This window comes from Quercus lobata, chromosome 2 (genome assembly GCF_001633185.2).
Source record: "Quercus lobata isolate SW786 chromosome 2, ValleyOak3.0 Primary Assembly, whole genome shotgun sequence".
Classification (NCBI taxonomy): Eukaryota; Viridiplantae; Streptophyta; class Magnoliopsida; order Fagales; family Fagaceae; genus Quercus; species Quercus lobata.
The window spans coordinates 101,621,137-101,642,483 of NC_044905.1; the positions used below are offsets into that span (position 1 = coordinate 101,621,137).

Genomic DNA, 21,347 nt, shown 5'->3' on the forward strand with positions numbered 1-21,347 from the left:
GAGAAGTCAGGATTTTTTTTTTTAAAAAAAAAAAAAAAAAAAAAACTTTTAACAGTACTAGTAAACAACGATAATTAAAAAAGAAGTCATATGACCGAGGATTAATAATTAACATTATATACTTATCTAATATTAATAAGGGCTTCACCAGGCTCTTGTCTAAGAGCTTTACATCTAAGTTCCCTCACGTGGAGAGATACATTGGACCTTGGTTAATAAACCAATTTTCAAGAAGATTTTAGGTGAGGTGAAACAGACTAAATCTGTTCCACCAGTTACATCTACAAAGAATCCTTCTGATTAGCTAAAACAATCTTCTAAATCAAAGGCTAAGGATGAAACCAATAAGGAGGAGCCAATAAAGCCCAAAACAAAAGTTGGTGAAGAGGAGGAGGCTCCAAAGACCAAACCTAAGAATCCTCTTGATCTACTGCCTCCACGCAAGATGATACTGGAGGAGTGGAAGAGGCTGTACTCAAATACCAAGACCAACTTCAGTGAGGTTGCTATTACAGGTATGGGTAGTGTTTATTACATGCCATTTGAAATTGTGTTTTCAACCGTTGTTTTGGGTGTGTACAGACGTGTTTGAATGTGTTTGTGCAACATGTGTTTTACCTGCAAAATAAATTTTTTTTTTTTTTTTTCACAAAATTTGAGGTGGTAGACTATGATTAGTAAAAAATCATTTTCCCACATAGGGTCTTGTTAGGTTCTAAGGATTGGGAACTAATGTATTAGAACTCTAATTTGTATTGTTGGCAAACCATGATCAAAACAGGTTTTAGTCTTGTTTAGACTTGTTCAAAGTATATGCGTTTTATGTAAAGTTGGAATCGAGTTACTGCAGAATTTACTGTGCAATTCTGTCTGGCTCGATCGATCGAAACACGGGCATAATGTTTTTCTGCAGAATTTTCCAACTCAGCTTTAAGCCCATATGACGTGTAGGGTTTTATGTTTTGTCTCAAGTATAAAAGGGAAAACCTTAGCCATGTTTTTGGTTGTCCATTATGCTGTGTGTGTGAATATTTTATGAGATCAAGAGGTGGTTGCCTTCACACACATACTTAGGGTTTCCAAGATTCACAATTATGTCAAGAACTTGGTAATCGTTTCAGTTGTTGCATTAAAGAGTTTAAAGAAACACAAGCGAGTGTGCTTGTAGTTACTGGAGAATCCAAGAAAGGAGTCCGTGATCTCGGAGCTTGCACGTGGTCGCGTCAGTAAATTTCTACTGATGGGTAGCAATAGTATGTTAGTGGTCTAAGTTCTATTGTAAAATTTCGATTCTTTCATAGCGGATTCAGGTTTATCAGGTTTACCTTGAGGATAGCTAGTTTAAATCCTCCATAGGTTTTTACCGGTGTGGTTTCCTAAGTCATTATATCTTTGTGTTATTTATATTCTGCACTTTATATTGATATGATTATATGATTGTGTATTAACCTAGATCTGAAATTTGGACTAAGTAATCACTTAGCTAATTAACTAGGTTAATCCATTTGTGTTTTAAGGGGTCTAAAAACATACAAGTCTGTTTGGGATCTGTTTATTTTGCTGAAATTGAAAACTTTTTATTGAAAGTACTGTAAATAAAGGTAAAAGTTAATTGAAATAGTATAGGGGGACCCATTAATAGTACCAAAAAAGTGCAGTGGAGCCCATTAATAGTAGCGAAAATAAGTTAAATAAAAAAATAAGTTGAAGCCAAATACACACATACCTAAACTTGTTGTTTATAATGACATGAAGGCATAATTGGTATCATTCGCATTCATTAACATGGCCTATAGTTTTAGTTCCAATCTGTATATTTTCTCGAAAGTCCTCTTGAAGTTATTTATTGAGGTTCCTATCTTTTAAGTGTAGGTTTGGATCCACGTTTCCAAACCCATGTTTGCGTTTTCTGCCATCCGTTTTTTTTTTTTTTTTTCCCCTGCGCGTGAATAGTAATATCACATGTAAGCACTGTGCAGGGGACAAAAGGTACTGTTCATGCACTGTTCATGGGTTCCACGACACTATTCACTCATTTAAAAATTATTTTGCTACAGTGTTTTCAGTTTTCATTTTTCAATTTTCAGTTTTAGCAAAAATAAGTTGTATCTAAATGGACCCTAAATGTTTGTATCTTTTTTGTTAAAATGGTATGCTTGAATTATGTTCATGAATTGAAGAAAATGGCCAACATATATACTAGTATAATGGGTTGAAGACTAAATTACATTTCTTATCCCAAAAATTTAGGACTATTTTCATTTTATTTCTTTAAATTAGATTTTTTTTAGTCTATCAAATTTTTTTTTTTTTTTTCAAAATGGTCATTCCGAATATGTTCATGACTTATCTAGCGGTTAAGAGGGGAAGGAAAAAAAAAAAAAATAGATGTCATTTTGTTGGCAGTACTTAACGGTTAAATTAGTCATGAAAATGGATGGAATAACCATTTTGAATCAAACTTGATGGTCCAAAATGAATATATTAAACTTAAAGGACCAAAATGAAAACAACTTAAACTATAAGAATTAAAAGTGTAATTTAGTCTATATCGAATATTCAGTTCCAAATTCCAATACCTTGGCCATGTTTTTATTTTGAAACACTACAGTCCGCCATGCATTAATAGTCCTTATTTATACAGCTTGATCTCGTTCACAACATTTCTATGTCACTTGCTGCATGAAAATTTTTCTCTTAATTCATTCTTGTTTCATGTTTGTTTGTTGTAGAGTTCTGGGACATGTATACTGAGGGATACTTTCTCTGGGTCGGTGATGGAGCATGGGTCCTGGCTGATTGAATAGAGAGCTTTGGTGAGCTTCGATGAGGATGATGGATGAACGGAGCTGGGCTTCAAAGATAGGTGAGGAGGATGATGAATTGGGTCGGCGATGGTGCGTGAGCTTCGGTGGCGGCAGTGAGGATGATGGATGAGGAGGATGATGGGTGAGGATGATGGATAAAACGGAGGTGAGAGTTTGAGGAGAATGAGAAAGAGGTGAGAGTATGAGAGTTTCGTTTTGAGAAAGAGAAAATGAGTGTGAAACTGCAGAGGAATAAAAGAAATAGAAAGAAGAAATAAATAAATATTATTTTAAAGAGAGTGAGAATAAAAAATAATATTTGAGTTTAGCTTATGAGTAAGAGCATTCACAGCAGTGGAGACATATTGCTATATTGCTAAAATTTAGCTCCACAGACACAAAAGTCATGCTGCAGCAGTGGAGGCATATTGCTATATTGCTAAAATTTAGCTCCACAGACATAAAAGTCACGTTGCAGCAGTGCAGGCATAAGGAAAAATTTTAGATGTTCAGCTACAATGCACATCTATCTGCACTGTAGTTGAGAGCAAAAAAAAAAGAAAAGAATTTTTTATTTGGCTGGTTAATAAAATAATAAAAAGTCTCTCTCATCTCTCATCTTTCTCAGTCACTCTTTCAGTCACTCTCTCATTTCTCTCTCTCAGTCACACTCTCATCTCATCTCTCAGTCACTTTCTCAAGCAAACTTCTCTTCCGCCGCTGATTGCCTCACGCCGCCGATCGCCTCATCTCATCTCATCTTACGCCGCCTCACACCTCATCTCATCTCATCTCATGCCGCCGATCGCTTGCTCATCAAGCCGTCGGTCTGAAGCTCATCGGAGCCGTCGGTCTGAAACCCATGGAGCTCGCCGACGTTGTGCTTGTTTGTGATTGGTGATTTTTTATTTTGTTTGTGATTGGTGATTTTGTTTGGTCTAGGTTAAGGAAAAAGATTGGAGATTTGGGTTTTTTTTTTTTTTTTTTTGGTGTGTGCTGTGGACTGGTGGTGGTGGTGGGTGTGGTTATGGCTGTGGCTGATGGTAGAAGTGGTTGTGGTTGGTGTTATGGAAGTTTTTTGAGTAGTATGATATATTATTTTATTGTAGTAGTTATATTATTTTATTGTGATATTTATATTATTTTATTATGTTGAAAGTTAAAATAGATCCACTGCTGTGGCATGTGTGTAGGTAAAATAGATAAAGTAACTTTCGGTGGAGTTAAATTACTATATTTTTAGCTCCACTGCTGTGGATGCTCTAAGAGGCTGAAATTTTTTAGCTATAACACCACCATTGCAACATATTTTTTAGTATTAGTAGTGCTAAAAATAGTAATATGGCTTTTTAGCACCACCAATGCTAGTGCTCTTATTGGTACAATGATGAGAATACCATTTCTTTTGTAACACGGTAGACGTGGCAAAACGGGCTGGTGGGTTCAGGTTGGGTCAATCAGGCCGTGGGTCAAAACGGGTCAATTGGATCTGGTCAGGTTGACCCATATTTTTCAAACAAGCTTTTTTTTTTTTTTTTTTTCAATTACAAAAACAAATCAATGACAACTTGATTAGAGAGAATGAATAAAATCAATTAAGGAAATCAATGGTAGAGGCGCAAGCTTTGTGTGAAATTGAAAAAGTGTGAAAGTGTGAAAAGAAGGGCAAAGGCACAAGAGTAGAGGAACTGAGAAAGCTTTGGCCTTTGTAGTTGCGCAAGAGTAGAGAAACTGAGAAAGCTTTGGCCTTTGTAGTTTGTCACATTTCATGTTTGTGCCTTTGGAATTGGAATACTGCTAGTCAACTAGTCAAATTGAATGAGATTTTTTTTTTAATGGTTGTCTTGTCTTGTCTTCTCTCATACTCTCATGTCTTTGAAGCTCTCATTAGTTGTGAAGCTCAAATAGTCAAATTGAATGTGAAGCTATTGTCTTGTCTTCTCTATATCTATAATCTATTGACTATTGGTTCTAGTGCTTTGTGCTTTATGCACCTAGTATTAGGATGTATTCTAAATATTTTGTAAGGTTGAATTTAATCAACCATCTTGTTGGTTTTACTCCAGGCCAAATTTGCTTGTAATAGCAATTAGTAACCCTGTATTTAGGTGGGAATCATGTAAGGGTAGTGTGTGAGAGAGTGTGAAGAAATGCTCAAGATTGTGCAGTGAAGCAGGGACTCGCGGCTAGATCTCGCAGGTAGCTCGCGGCTTGCAAGCCGCCAGAAGATGCACACGAGTGAAGCATGCAGAGAAGCTGAACCATCATGTCAGCTGTAGCACTATAGGACAAAAATTCCAAACTGGCCATTCAGTTAGCTCGAGGCTTGGACTCGCGACTCAGTCAAGTAGTGAGGCCAAGTCACCAGTCCACTCTGTTATGGAAAAACTAACTATTCGCATTCCTTTCTCATTCCAATATAAATACCCTTTATACCCACGAAATATTGAGAGCTTCCAGAGAGAATTTTGTGAGAGAAACTCTAGAGAAAAACAAGATTGACTCATCCACAATTTACACATAGTGACTCTTCAAATTTCTCAATTCTCACCCTTTCCATTGTTACATCCTTGAGAGGTTCTTTAACCAAATCCTTTTCTCACCTTACCCATATCTGTGAGAAGGCTTTTTGGTGCTTTGGGAAGCAATTAGGAAGGGACCAATTCATATTGGTTGATGCTATGGGTTATAGTGGAATCCGGTAAGTTAAAGAAGACAAAGGTTCGGCGTAACCTCGTTGGAGCAAGAAGCTTGGAGAACTTAGGTACACTGGGTAGATTAGGCTTGGAGGGTCTTCTACTGTTCATGTATCCCAACTTCATTCTTTAGTGGATTATTTACCGCTTGGAGGGCGGCGAAGAGGTTTTACGCCAAGGGCTTCGGTTTCCTCTTCGATAACACATCGTTGTGTTGTTCTTGTGTTTGCATCTCTTTTCCCTTAATCTTTACCATTTAATTTCTGCTATAGATATGATTTTATTTGATTTAGATTGTTTATCAATTCTGTGTTAAGCTTATTTACATTTTCCGCACGTACATTGTTTGTTGATAAGCTTGAATTAGTAATTTGTTATTTGGGGTGTAAATGTTCAAGGGTGTTTTACACACATTTTGAACATTCATATTTTTTAGTGAATTTTTTTAACGGGTCAAGTCACGGGTCAACACGTGACATGTCTAGTAAGATATTTTTCGGGTTGAGTCGAGTCCGCAAATTTTGACTCGTTTTGCCATGTCTAGTAACATCAAACAAGGTTGGTGAATTTCTTCAAAGGATGGATCTAGCTCGCAAATATGCATTTGGAAAGATGCTAGTGATGATCAGAGCCACCTTTCAAGGTGAAAGGACTGTGGCTTTTTCGTGGGCCAGAAATACCACAGTTTATGCTTGATGAATGCTATAACATGGAGCTATATGACTGGAAGAAGGTTGATATCACAGATGAAGACTGAAAGGAACGTGTGAATCAGATGATTGAAGATCACGAACCTTTTGAGGGCAAGCCTCTTTTTGATGCCAAGTGCTTCAAGTGAATGACCCCAATTAGTCCCTGGATTAAAAGTTGTATTTTGTGTGTTTTTGCTGTAGAGTTTTTCTTGACTTTGTCCAAAACGGACTAAAGTCTGGCCATTTTTTTGTTCGAGTGTCTTAGTATATTTCTAACTATGTTTCTACTGTTTCAATATTCTATATAATAGAATCGTATGTGCTATATATATATGGTTGCATGTTGATGGTATGCAAATGTATATTAATAGAGTTTTTATCATTTTAAACTAATGGATTGTTACCTGATTAATTGTTTTCTAGCCATGATTTTCTTATTTAAGGCTACACATATATCTTTGATTCCGATCCTAACTTTAGTTTTTGGTTTCAGGATAGTGATGTGATGAAATTTCTGATATCTTACAATAGTATACAATACATACATAATAGTTTCATATTACTCTTCATTGAATGAGTAGTGATGTAAGTGTTCCTCTTTAGGCCTCTAAATAGATCACTTGTAAACTTTGTCTAATTTTCATTTATAATGAAGCGTTTCAAGCCTTCTGTAGAGTTTACTTCCCGATCTAATGTATCTCACCTATTAAGAAAGATAAACATGATTTTGATACCATGTTATGGAGGAAAGAAAAAAGAAAAAAGAAAAGAGGCAAGAGGACAAAACATAACTTTGATTTCATGATAGAGTGAATGAAAAAAAAAAAAAAAGAACATAAAAGACCTAATATGGTTTATATTTTGTTTTGTTGAATTGGGGTTAATTACATGCTTTGATAAATTTGGAGTATTATGTATTCTATATATATTCAAAACAATTGAGATCCCCCACATGTGGCAGTTCGTCCAAGAAGAAGTTGCACACATAAGTAGTTCGTAAAAATATTATTCCCTCCATCTCTATTTGTTTGTTCTCTATTCTATTTTGGGATGTCCCAAAATATTGTTCTGTTTCTAAAAATAAAAGTTATTAGTTTATTAATGTTCCTATTATAACCCTAATAAACACAGGGAAATCAGTAGGCTGAATGTCTCGAACATTGATGATCTCAATGTCACTTGGAATATCCTGACAAGATAAACACAAAATCAGAGAAGACTGGGGAAGACCGGCTAAGGATCCTCTGATGGTAAAGTCAGTATTTTTGGAATTTCAAGTTGTGTGGAAATGTCTGAATACCTTACCCTCCTATAGAAGAGCCTTTATATAGTGCTTTTCTGAAGCCGTTATTTCTTCTATCGTTGTGGAGTTTAGAAAACTCGGAGGTAACTTCCATAACCGCCATGGAAGTTACATTATTTGGGGTTTGTTTTCCTCAACTATTTATTGGGGATTGGTTTGTAGTCTGACAGGAAAACCAAGGTCGTTTCAAGTTTATATCCGAGGAACATGTTCAGGACGCAAGGTGCTCATCCAACATTCTTCACAGACGAACGAGCTTATCTTTGGACGAACATGCCTTACGTCCACTCAACTCTTTGGATGGACGAGCCATATGGACGATTGTAGAAGTTGGTCCATTTTATAACACTATCAGTTGCCCCCTCATCCACATGGATCGTCTAAGGGAATGTGTAGCTTGGCATCATTTTCCTAGACATACGTATTTAATGTCTACAGTTAGATGTGCCGCGTGTCATAATTATATCGGTGACCAGTCTCGTCGATTTATTTTTTCAAGGGTTAAGCCACGTGTCATTTCCTAGTTGGTTGTGTCGTTTCAAATGCCCAGTTCAGCTGTCTATAAATAGTGGAATTCCTCCTCTACCCTTCGCATTTCTAAAATTTTCCTTCTGGACATTCCTCGTCTAGAAGTTTCTCTGCGTCCATAGTCCTCTCTCATCTAGAGCGAGGTATTCTCTTCCTTCTCGTCTTTAGGTTTATAGTTTCCAAAAAATGTCTGAAACTGTTATTTCTTCATCTAGCGATAGTACAGAGAAAGCTATAGACGAGTATTGTGATACATCCAGTGATGGTTCAAGTAGTAGTAGCCATAGTAGTGAGGGGAGTTCTACGGATGAGGGATATACCTCTGGTGTCCCTGGGATCCCTTTAGAAGTTATCCAGTAGCAACTTAGGAAAGCCTCTGGTTCCCAAGCTGGCACCCTGTCTAGTGTCCCTCCGTTTAGTCCTTTGGACGAAGAGGAGACCGTTTATAGCTGCGCAGTAGGTATTCATTCCAAAACGACTAAGCAAAGGCTTAACAACCTTAGAACATGGTACCAGATCCCGGACGAGCTTAACCCTAGGTTGCTCATCTGTGGAGAATGGTGCTATAATCCCCGTTTCGGAGTAGGCATCTATGAGGCTTATTTCTTGGGGGGTCTTAGGTTGCCTTTGAATGCATTTGCCAAAGAGTCATTGATTAGGTTAGGTTTAGGTATATGTTAATTCAATCCTAATGCGTGGAGATTAGTTATCTCTATGCAGATTTGGTGGAGGGAAGTATTTGGAGGAGACCGTCCTCTTACTATGGACGAGTTCCTCTTTTGTTACAAGCCCTCAGAAATAAATCAATCCCTTGGCTTTTACCAATTCACAGCTAGGGGTACATATTGTAGATTAATCAAATCCCTAGCCTCGTCTGACAGGTTTTGGAAGACAGAGTTTATCTATGTCTCTGGTTTTTAGGCAAGGAACCCTGTGGACATTGGCAGGGACCCTTTCGCCCCTTACTCTGAGGACTTAGGGAACCTTCGTCTTGAAGGTACGTCCCTCCCCTTTTTCATCTTTCTTTTTCTTCTATCTCATTTCTATTTGTTTCTAACCCTTGTTTACTATTTGCTTTACAGGTGTTAAACGATTGTCCTTAAGTAAATTTCACCGTAATTGCGTCCACAGGGCTCGTCTTTACGTCAATAGGGATTTTCATTCTTTGGTTACCTTATGACGTCTTGCTAAGTGGGGACTTGGTCCTAAACCATCAGATGAGGCTATTGCTCACGAGGTCACAGTGCGAAGAAGTAAGTTTTCGTTTAATGATCATTTGATATCCAAGAGTGATCATTATATATAGGTTTGACCTCCTCGGATTGAAAGTGCATTGATATTAGCATCCTTTATTTGTGTTTGATCGTCATGCAATTCAATACTAGCCGTTGTTCAACTCATTAGGACCTAGTTCTTGGACCTATTTTCTACAAATTTATTATATTGGGCTCATTGGACCAAGGCTTCATATGTTTTGGGCTTGGGTTGCAAATTGTGACCCTACAAATATAATCATAATAAATACTTATTAATAATTATCATAATTATAAAATTTTATAAATCATATTTTGTTAAACTTTTCTTGTGAGTTGTGATGCAACCAAATATGCAACAGAAAAAAGAAAAATTCTTTTAAAAAAAATAATTAAAAAAGTTATTTTCATGCTATTAGCTAGCGATTGTTTCACTTTCATCCTCAAAGTAATAATATAAAGGGCAAGATTTAAGTAGAATACTTAGGTGTTGTTTATTAAGTTCCTCTCTTGAAAATCTGTCATGTGGATTTTTTTTATGGAATGGAAGACTATTTTTTAGTTAAGCAGTCATATGATTAAATCTTAAGAAATGAATCTAAAAAACAGTATCTAAGGCATTGTACCTAAGTTTTGTCCTAATATAAATTATAATATATTTATAAAGTATTCATCGAAATGTACAATCTTGTGTGCATTGCCTGACTTTTCAATACCTAGCCTAAAAATGCATGTCACACATACTTATAAATTATAATATACTTATGGCTTTCACTAGGAACAGGAAAAAGGAGCTAGAAAGATAATTTGGTTCACTTAACTTGGGGTAATCTTTTTGGCTTTGTGCCAAAACCTTACTAGAAGTAGAACTTGTAAAAATTTGGAGCCAATGAAAAGTATGCAATTTAACCATGATGAAATAACTTAAGGTGCATTTGGTTTGCTGTGATGTGTTTTTGATGTGATGCTCATTATCTTAATGTGATATTATGGTATTTAGTTAACTTTATCTTTTGTAACATTTTTGTAATCTAAGATTACAAAATATATCACATCACCTTAATCACACCACATTCTTAAATGGGGTGATCTTACATTATTTATTGGTAGGGGATGCAATAATTTATTGAATTGACAAAATTACTTAACCTCTTCAATAACCAAAATACCCATGGAACAACCAAAATACCCATGGAACAACCAAAATGACTAAAAGCACTACGCTTGTCCAAAATATTCCTAAAACCTCTAAAATAACCACAATATCCAAAACTTATAAAATGACTAAAATACCCCTAAAAACTTGTAAAATAACAAAAATACCTTCAGTTGTATTTGGTACATGTGTTATTTGATTATACCATAAGCTCATCTAATTGGTACATGTGTTATTTGATTATACCACAAGCTCATCTAATTGTCAAAATCTTTATCCAAATTCCAGTTGTGAATATTTTGCATGAGCCTAACCGTGGTAGTGAGAACTTTTGAGAAAAACAAAAGATAGATTGAGGGAGCGTCTGGAGTTGCTGATTTTTTTATTTATTATTTTTTAAAAAAACAGTAATACTTCTTAAACCACACAAACACAAAAATAATATATATAATTTTTTATAAGCTTGACTTTTTTATTTTTTATTTTTTATTTTTTTTTTATAAAAAAAAGATGAACTATTCATTCATATGAAAGAGATACATCAGTGAAAGCCAACAATACAACTGGGAGAAAACAAACAAACTATGCACCCCCTACCCCCATGAACCCAAGAGCCCATCTAAATTCTTGTACTTGCATATTACAATGTTGGGGCTTCTTTCCTTGGGCTTTAGCAACCCTTTTTAAAGGGGTATTGGTGGGCTCATAACAGGGAGAGGGAGTATTTATGGGTAAATGGCAGGGAGATTTTTGGGCCTTAGAGGGAAACAACAGTAAGCCCAAAACCGAAGCTTTGCCTTCTGCACGGAGGACCCTTGGGAAACACGAGAAAGCACATCTGGAGAGGGCGCTGGGCTCAAGGGGAGAACCAGACAGCACACCTGACTTGTTGCCTTGCCGTCGGTTCATGTTGTTGGAGCATGTGTGATTTGACAAAGCAACTGAGTGCCTTGCTCGCTCCGTACCCCTACTCGCTAGACTCACCAAACACCGTACACCGGCGCCATCATCCTTTCCTTCCTCCGCCAGTCCACTTCTGCAAGCAACTCCATGTTTCACAAAATCCCTCACACAACCACAAAATTCTCTGATCCAATCCCCAAAAAGCCAAAGATGGCCGGACTTACCTTGGAACCCCAAACAATGCTTCTCACCAAGACCCACAAAAACATAGATAAAGCAAAAGAAGGGAAGCCATTTCATATGAACACAAGATCTGAACATAAGTTGGATGACCTTTAATCCCCTATCTACAGGTTTTAGATCTGAACCTATCCTCCAAAAAAGCGGACTTACCTTGATGAGAAATGGACAAACCATAGATTTGAAACCCAGGTTCGGTCGCAAGGTTGAAGCCACAACTTCATCTTCCTTATCTGTACGTTGAAAATGCTGAAAGCCCCCAGTGATTGCAAGATTCATGATGCTAAGGAGTTTTAATCAGACTTTGTGGGCTACAAAGACTTAGAGAAGGAACCCGTATAGACAGAGGGAGAGAACTTGTACTAAAACCAAGAGAAAAGAACTCCTACAGAGGGAGGGAGAGAGAAAACTTTCTCTCTCCTACAAGCTGTAGGAGAGAGAAAGAGCTACGCAACTCTAACTAACTTGACTTTTTTATTCATTTGATTGCAGACGTCGTGGGCAATTCGGGTGATGCAGTCAAATGACTGAATTACCCATGTAATCCGAGGAAGATTCGTGAATTGCAAGGGTAGTTGAGTCATTTGGTTGCAAAGACCTGTTTTTGGGCTGATGCAGTCAAATGACTGAATTACCCATGTAATCCCAGGAAGATTCGTGAATTGCAAGGGTATTTGAGTCATTTGGCTGCAAAGACCTGAATTGCAGGGTAATTGAGTCATTTAATTCTCACCTGCAGTTGTAGTATATATACTCGGCGAAGTTCCACTCAACTCCCCACCATTTCTCCTTCTGCTTTGAAAACAAAAGATAAAAAAACCTCTCAGCTCAAGTTCAATTAGTCCCTATCTCTCCCATGGGACGCTTGATAGCCAAGGAGTTTTTAAACTTCCCTCAGCCTTCCAGCAGGTAAACAAACAATAGCTATGGTTATTCCCAAATATAATATTTTTGTGTTATTGTGGTTTTGATACAATTTTTTCTTTTGTAAACCAGTGAAGAGAAACTGTTATTGCAACTCGAAGTGGCCAGGAATTTGATCTACCTGCTGATTCTTACTGTTATGCTTTTTTTTGCGCTTCGCAAGTGTGCGTGTAGGCGTAAATCCAGAGGTGGTGGCAGTGTCCAAACTAATGGGGGCGATGCCGCCAGTGGCCAAATTGCTACGGAAGTTCATCACAATGTCACCGGCCAAATTTCTGGAAAAGTCAGTATCGATGTCGCTGGTGATGACGATGATGGCGATACAAATAACGGCGAAATTGCTATGGGTCCAACTTCACGAGCTGCTACTATGGTTTTTTTATTGGAGGGAAATATGGCATAATATTTTTATAATAAATTTTAAGTTGTGGGGGTGTTGTTAGTTCTTACGAGGAGACAAAAAAACTAATTTAAGTTAAAAATTTAAATTAAAATTAATAACAATTTATCACTTATAATTTATTAGAAAAATATTGTAAAAATAAAAGAAATCATCTTTGTTTTAAAGACAATAAAAGTTTCAATTCGAGTTATTTGTATTTTTTAGAAAAAAATGGCGAGTGCTAAAAAAATTATAATTTTTGTTGGTAAGTTATAAATAGTGAAGATGTGGACCTCATGAATTCACTATTTTTTAACTTATCACGTAGTGAATTGCTGTAAAAATTGTAATTTTTTTGGGCAGATTTCTGTTTTCGAAATTTCACTGTTTAGACACATTGCAAAATTTTTTTTTTTCCGTGTATTGGTGTTGAAATTCTTGTAACTCTGTGTCTGGAGGTGGGCACGTGTGTAATATCACTATGCTATGAGCTGATCTGATTGGTCAGTTCTAATTATCCCAAATTCCACTTCTGATATTTAATTAAGACAGGTTTTATTATCTGATCCTAATTGCAGTAATTTAAATATTAATAAATTGACGACAAATACAATATTTGTAAATTCTACAGAATCATACATACTGTAATGATTCTCAAAAAAAAAAAAAAAAAACACACTCTATTTCCATGTTCTGCTCAAAGTAGATGCCATCATGCCAGCACTAAAAAGATGATTTTAAAAGATTAAAATTTTTTTTTATCAAGGGCTGAGATCAAAAGTGATTTCAATCTCAACCTTTCATCACACGTTGCACAGCCCGAATTACCAACAAAAAAGTGTAGTTTTTTCGAAAACTTTTGGAAAGTCAAAGTTATTGCCTCAGGAGTCCGGACATGTACTATACGACTCTCTCTCTCTGACTCTGGAGAAAAATGGAAATTAACCCTGTTTACCGAACAGGGTTAATTCTTAGAGACTCGATTTATACGCTGAGACATTTTCAAACTTTTTCTTTAAGGGTCTTGACCATGAAATAAAACACCAATAGTTGTTCATTCAAATTACACAAAACTAAACCCACCTGAGAATTCTTTGAAGCACCAGAACCCACAGCCGCCCGATCCAGCCAGACCACGCCACCACCGCACCACCGCCCAATCCAGCCGTCCAACCCATAGAATTTGTTTGTTTGTTTCTACAGAAAATAATTCCATAGAAAGTCTTTGATTTTCCAAGAATGTTTCGCTTTTGAATCAAACGCGTCACTTATATTTCTGTTTTTATTTTTCCGGTGTTCAGATATGAGAGAAACGATTTTCCGTGAAGCCATGGCTGTGGCTTGTCTCGATTCTATGTACCTCATCAGTTATAAATTTTTTTTTTTCCCGATTTTTCTTTGTGGTAAAGATGTGTTTGGTTTCCCAGAAAACTGTTTGGGAAAAAAAAAAGTTTTGCTTTTGAATCTGAAAGCTCAAATCTGATTGCTTTGCATATTCTGCTGCTTGCCTTATGTGAATTTCAAATTTTGAAGTTCTTAAAGTTTTGCATTTCATATCAAAAGATTATTTTATTTTATTTTATAAATGTTTTGATTTGAAATTGTTTAGTATTCTGACCCAATGGACTAAAGAATACTGAATTTGATGGTTCTGATATGCCAATGAGGTCTGGCTCTAAGTGTCAGTTCCTTCCTCCTTGTTCAGGGTGTTAAGGGCAGATGGAGAATGGCTCAACCGAGACACATTTTCTATAGACATTGTTTTTATTTTGGTTTCGATAGAATTGTATTACTTCCTTTTTTCCCCAATTAAAGGCTGCATTTGGATGGTTATAAATGTGAAAATCCTTAGTGTGCATATGCAACTACATCCATCACAATTGATTAATCTTGTTTGTTTCTAGATTGAATGCATTTGTTGCTCTTCCTTTGCTAATAAGGCAGTATGATCTATATTGCAGATCTTGCATGCAGTGAAGACGAAGAAAAACTCGTACAAGACACTCATCACTGCGGAATACACCTCTGTGAAAGTTGAACTAGCCCCAAATTTTGAGATGGGTGTCTCTAATAAGCCTCCTGAATTTATCAAGATGAAACCTACTGGGAAGGTATGGTTCTATATTGTAGAATTTGTGGTAATCTATACTCTACTAATTGCATGTTAGTTTTATTGAAGGTTTTCCTAATAAATCTGTTATTCTTGTAGGTTCCTGTGGTGGAAACACCTGATGGTCCAGTATTTGAGAGCAATGCTATGGCATGTTACGGTAAGACTATAGATTTTCCTTTCCTCATCCATTAATTTTGATGATTCTCTGAAGATTGTTATTTTGGGACCAAACGACTCTCCCTCATCTTTTCATTAATTGGGGCTACCCCTATCTTTAAGCAATCGTTTCTATCCATTGCCAGGTAATTAACGTAATTCCCAGTAAAGCTCTCTCTCAACACCACCTCCATCTTCTAGCTCAAGTTTCATAGAGAAGCTGTAAAAGATCTGGATTTCACTTATTGCTGAGATTTGTTTGGCATTTGATGTTTACTTATTTAGTGGGTCCTTTGCTCTTTTGGGTTGACTTCTTTTTATAAAGTTGAATTTATGTGATTTTGATTTGAAACAATGAATTTCTTTTAGGTAGTTATGTGCGTGGAATTAGGTGAGGTAAAATTGGATTTTATTAGTTAGAAAAGTTTTTTATGGAAATCCTTAGGTCTCTCTCTATATACACAAAATCTGTTTGTTTCTACAGAAAATGATTCCATAGAAAACTTTCAATTTTCCGAGAATTATTTACTTTGAATCAAAATGAGTTCTTTTCAATTAAGTTCTTTTTAAAGGCTTTGTTTTTTGGTGCTCAGATCTTAGATCAGAGAGAAATGTTTTTCTCTGAAGCCATGGCTCTGGTGTGTCTCAATTCTATGAATGAAATCAAAAATCTGTTATGGGTATTTTCTCTTTTGGCAATTTCATTGTGGTAAAGATGTGTTTGGTTGCCCAGAAAATTAGTGGGGAAAAGTAGAATTTTGTCTTTTGAATGTGAAAGTACTTGACTTTTATAGAAGAACTAATTACGATTTCATTTCATTAGCCTTGTTAGTTAGCATTCATTTAATTTCAAATTTGTCTCTTTACAAGTCTATTCATCCCTTCAATGCCTCTGGCAAGTAAGGATTGATAGTGAATCCAATGTCGATTCATCCCTCCGTTATTCGTTTCTTTCTTGTTCGTCATCTCTGGGTTTGCTTTTCTGTGGATTGTTTGTGTTTCAGCTTGTTTCCCTGCCACTGTTTTTGTTTCCGTTTTAATTTCTGTCCTCTTCTTATTTATATTTGCCTTATTCCCTTTGTCTTCTTCTTCAATTCTCCTTTTGTTTCCCTGTTTATCTGCTCTCTTCATATTTTCTGTTTCCCTTAAGTCTTTTGAATCTATTTTCTTTTAAATCATGTCAATTCTGTCTTTGCTTACTGTAGTCTTTTGGATTTCTATTCTCTTTTACATCATGTATTCTGTCTTTACTTACTGTTTGTTGTTGAACCATGTACATCCTTCTGGATTTTAATATTTTTTCTTAATATCATGTGCTTGTCTGTTTAATACCACTTTTGCCATTCTAATATTCTTTTTCCCATGGATTGTCTGACAGCCACTTTCAACCTACTCATTTTAAAATTTTATCCTACAGGATTTTCTTCTTCCTTCTCGTTCTTTAGATATGTTTATTTTTTATTTTTTTAGTGTTCATGTCCACTATCATTTTCCCCATGCTTTGTATCCTGCACCTCTGCATTCTGTTCATGTTCATTCGTTCTGTCCGTATTTTCTGTTCTGGTTCACGTTTTAATGTGATGGTCTTCCGTTTCTTGTCTGGCCAACATTATATGGATCGTCCATTTTACAAAGAGGCTATCATGTCCAAGGTGCAAAGTTTGAGGATTGTTGCTTCCACTGCACTGATTCAGTTGGGGATGGATGAAAAGCCTCATTCAGTTTACAGTTTTCTTCAGGGAGTGGTTACCGATAGCAAATTTATGATGATCTGGACTAGGTGCGGTTACTGACTCTGTCACATTGTGACATGGCAGCCTTTAGTATTGTCCCTAATCTGTCAGGTACCACGTGGAATATGCGTCCAAATTTGTCTCCACAACCTAATTTTGATCTGTCTTTTGCTGATGGTGCCACAAAGATGGAGTCCTCCCTAGATGGTGCTAATAATTCTATGATACCTGTCAACTCCTACATCTTCAGGGATTGCAGTGACTGATGCTAATGTTCATACCACTAGGGATTCCCATTTGGCTTTTAACGGGGACTATTTCGTTGGAGGTTTTGAAGGAGGACTATTTGGAATTTCAGACCATAATTTAAAAAAAAAGATATTATAACCTTTTATTTTGGCACTTATAAATTTTTTTTGATTGTATCTTTCAAAATGCAAACCTTCTGATTTGAAATTGTTTAGCATTCTGATTTCTGACCCAATTTAGGACTAGGAATACTGAATTTGATGGTTCTGATATGCCATGAGATCTGGCTTCAGTGGCACTTCCTTGTCCCACAAGAAGAGAGAGAGAGAGAATTTTGTTCCTCTTTGGGTGTACTAGCAAACCAACTCCTCTGGTTCCGAGTGTTAAAGGCAGGGGAGACTGGCTCAGCTGTGGCACATTTTCCTTCGAACACAATCAACGTTCTTTATTTTGGTTGCCAAAGAATCACTGAATCACATCATTTTTTTCTATTATTTTTTTTTATTGAAGGCTGCATCAGATGATGATAATTGTGACCATCCCATGAGTGCATATGCAACCGTCAGGAAATCATTGTTGAATCCATTAACCCATCACAATTTATAAATCTTGTTTGTTCTGGATTATATGTATTTGGTGATCATTCTTTGCTAATAGGGCTGTATGATCTATATTGCAGACCTTGCTTGCTGGGAAGACAAAAAAAATTCTTACAAGATTTTTGTCGACCATTGCTGCAGAGTACATGCGTGAGAAAGTCAAACTGGCCCCAACTTTTGAGATTGGTATCGCAAGATGAACCCTATTAGAAGGTACGGTTCTATATTGTGGAATTTGTGGTAATCTATACTACTATCATATATTAGTATTTTATTTTTAACAACTTGCTATTGTCAATTGGTATGTACACCAGTTTATTGTAATTGAAAAAAATTTAGCACTAGCTTCTCCAATAACGCCTGATTTTTTTGTTTTTTGGTGGTAAAATAGTTTTTTTGCTAAAACACAATTACCGTTGTGAGTATTTTTATTATTTTTGTTAAGTTTTTGGGTTGGATAGTTGCTATTTGGGTTAGACTAGTTAGACTGATTGGGGAGAAGGGGGCCACCTACAAAAATGAAATTTAGAATAACTAAAAAAATAAATTTGGACCGGGGGGTAGGGGGACCTGGGTCCGTCCCTGCCCTTTCCGAGTTGGTTTGGTCATTGATGCACCAGGGAGAATGAGAAAAAAGAGACGTCAATTAAGGAAGTAACGTATAATGCGTTGAATAGACTGAAGTGTTTATTTATATATTTATTTTTATTTTAAGCTTGCATTGGATGGTGATAATTGTGGCCATCCCTCATTTGTACATATGCAACTAGAGGAAACCGGCGTTGAATCTATTAACCCATCACATTTGATTAGTTGTTGTTTATTTCTGGATTGAATGTATCTGGTGATTTTCCTTTGCTAATGGGGCTGTATCATCAATATTGCAGATTTTTCATGCTGGCAAGACAAATAAAAATTCTTACAAGACACTCATCGCTGCGGAGTACAGTGGTTTGAAAGTTGAACTGGCCCCAAATTTTGAGATGGGTGTCAGTAACAAAACTTCTGTGTTTCTCAAGATGAACCCTATTGTGAAGGTCTATATTGTGGAATGTTCGGTAATCTATAATGGTATTTGTATGTTAGTTTAGTAAAAGCTCTATTAATAAATCTGTTTTTCTTGTAGATTCCTGTGTTGGAAACTCCTGATGGTCCCATCTTTGAGAGCAATGCTATAGCACGTTATGGTAAGACTGACTTTCTTCCCCCCACTCACTCATTAATTTTGGGGATCCTCTGAAGGTGGTTGTATGGAAACTTACTTTTTTATCTGTTGTTGCAGTTACTCGTCTGAAGGCTGACAATCCTCTCTATGGTTCTTCTCTTATTGATTATGTAAGACATTTATTACTACTGATAATGCTGTGTGTGTGTGTGTTATATTTCTCATTGTTATGCGTGCTTGAATTTTCAGGCCCATGAGCAGTGGATTGATTTTGCATCACTGGAAATTGATGCTCATCTTCTGTCATGGTATAGACCAAGAATGGAACGTGCAGTATACCTTCCTCCGGTGAGTTACATCTTATATCTTATTAAGGGAATTGTTCTATTTCCTTTTGGCATCTAAAGGTTGACCAAGCTTTATGGAAGACTCAGATAAGTATAAAAGGAATGAAATGACGAATTTTTTTTCCTTGATATAGAATCAAAATTAATGCAGGCTATATGTATATTCAACTTAAAAAATCTAAGTTTTCATAATCTGCTAGTAACTATGCAGTATGCACTGCCCTTATCTGATGTGTACAATGTGTATTTGTGTGAAGGCTGAGGAACAAGCTATTACTTCATTGAAGCGAGCTCTTGATGCCCAAAATGCTCATCTTGCTTCAAACACTTTCCTGGTTGGGCATTCCGTGACCCTGGCTGACATTATTACAACTTGCAATTTATATATGGGCTTCACCCACCTCATGACTAAGAGCTTTACATCTGAGTTCCCTCATGTGGAAAGATACTTCTGGGCCATGGTGAATCAACCAAATTTCAAGAAGATTCTGGGAGAGGTGAAACAGGCTGAGTCTGTCATTCCTATCACAAAGAAGCCATCTCAGCCAAAAGCCTAAGGATGAACCAAAAAAAGAAGCTAAAAAGGAGGAGCCAGCGAAGCCCAAATCAGAAGCAGGTGAGGAAGAGGAGGCTCCAAAGCCCAAACCTAAGAATCCTCTCGATCTGCTTCCCCCAAGTAAGATGATACTGGATGACTGGAAGAGGCTGTACTCAAACACTAAGACCAACTTCCGTGAGGTTGCTATTAAAGGTATAATAATCTCTTCTTTTGTCATCTTTGTTTGATGATGACATACGGGCATTGGTAGTTTGCATTTAATCTGTCCGTTAGCTTTAGTTCTCTATCTGTTACTTTTCTCAAAATTTCCCTTGAATTGTCATTTGCTATATTTTAAATGTTTGCATGAACAGTTAAAAAGGAGGTGCGTTTGGATTACAGTAGTTGAAGAAATTGACTGGCTTATATACTAAGTATAATTTGTTAAATGTTACCACCTTGGCCAAAAGGGGGTATGTTTCTCCATATGATGTTGGTTCTCTACATTATATGACACTTGCAGCATGAACAAATTCTTCATCCTCTTTTCATGTTTGTTGCAGGGTTCTGGGACATGTACGATCCTGAGGGATACTCTCTCTGGTTATGTGATTACAAGTACAATGATGAGAATACTGTTTCCTTTGTAACACTAAACAAGGTTGGTGGATTTCTTCAGAGAATGGATCTAGCACGCAAATATGCTTGTGATTGGTTCAGAGCCACCATTCAATTTGAAGGGGTTGTGGCTTTTCTGTGGGCAAGAGATACCGCAATTTGTGCTTGATGAGTGCTGTGACATGGAGCTATATGAGTGGAAGAAGGTTGATATCACAGATGAAGAGCAAAAGGAACGTGTGAGTCAGATGATTGAAGATTACGAACCTTTCGAGGGCCAGCCTCTTTTGGACGCCAAGTGCTTCAAGTGAATGACCCCAATTAGTCCCTGGATTAAAAGCTGTATTTTTTGTGTGTTTTTGCTACTAGAGTTTTTATTGACGCTGTCCTAAACAGACTAAGTTCAGACTAGTATAATTTATAAGTTTGTTTCTGCTGTTTCAAAATTTTAATATTCTTTATGATAGAATCTTTTGTGTTAGATGAATGGTTGCTTGTTGATGGTATGCAAAATTAAATTAAGAGTTGTCCACCTTTTTATACTAATGGTTTGTTATTAGATCAAGTGTTTTCTAATTTCTAATCTTGGTTTGCTGATTTAAGGTTGTACATTTTTTATTCCAATCCTAATTTTAAGTTTCTGGTTTCAGAATAGTGATATTGTCGTATATGTATCTTGCAATACCCAATAAAAATAATCCACTACAGATTCTCTTTATTTACTACTCTATTTTATAATAACTTTGAAAAAAAATAAAATAAAACTCTTAAAGGGTTCCATAGTGGGTTTCATCCCACGTTACCAAGTAATTTGATATTAGTTTCATAAGTTTCTAATTTTTGGTGCAAGACTGCTCAAATGTTTCTTGCTATATCATACGCTTGGAAGTCTTAGAAACTACTACCAATTTTACTATAAAAGATAACAAAACATTAGTTTGTAAG

General features: G+C 36.3%; 1 pseudogene; it reads left to right on the top strand.

Annotated features, from left to right (window-relative positions):
• Positions 1-13,808: 13,808 nt before the first annotated feature.
• On the top strand, positions 13,809-20,889 carry LOC115977583 (annotated as a pseudogene).
• Positions 20,890-21,347: the final 458 nt, after the last annotated feature.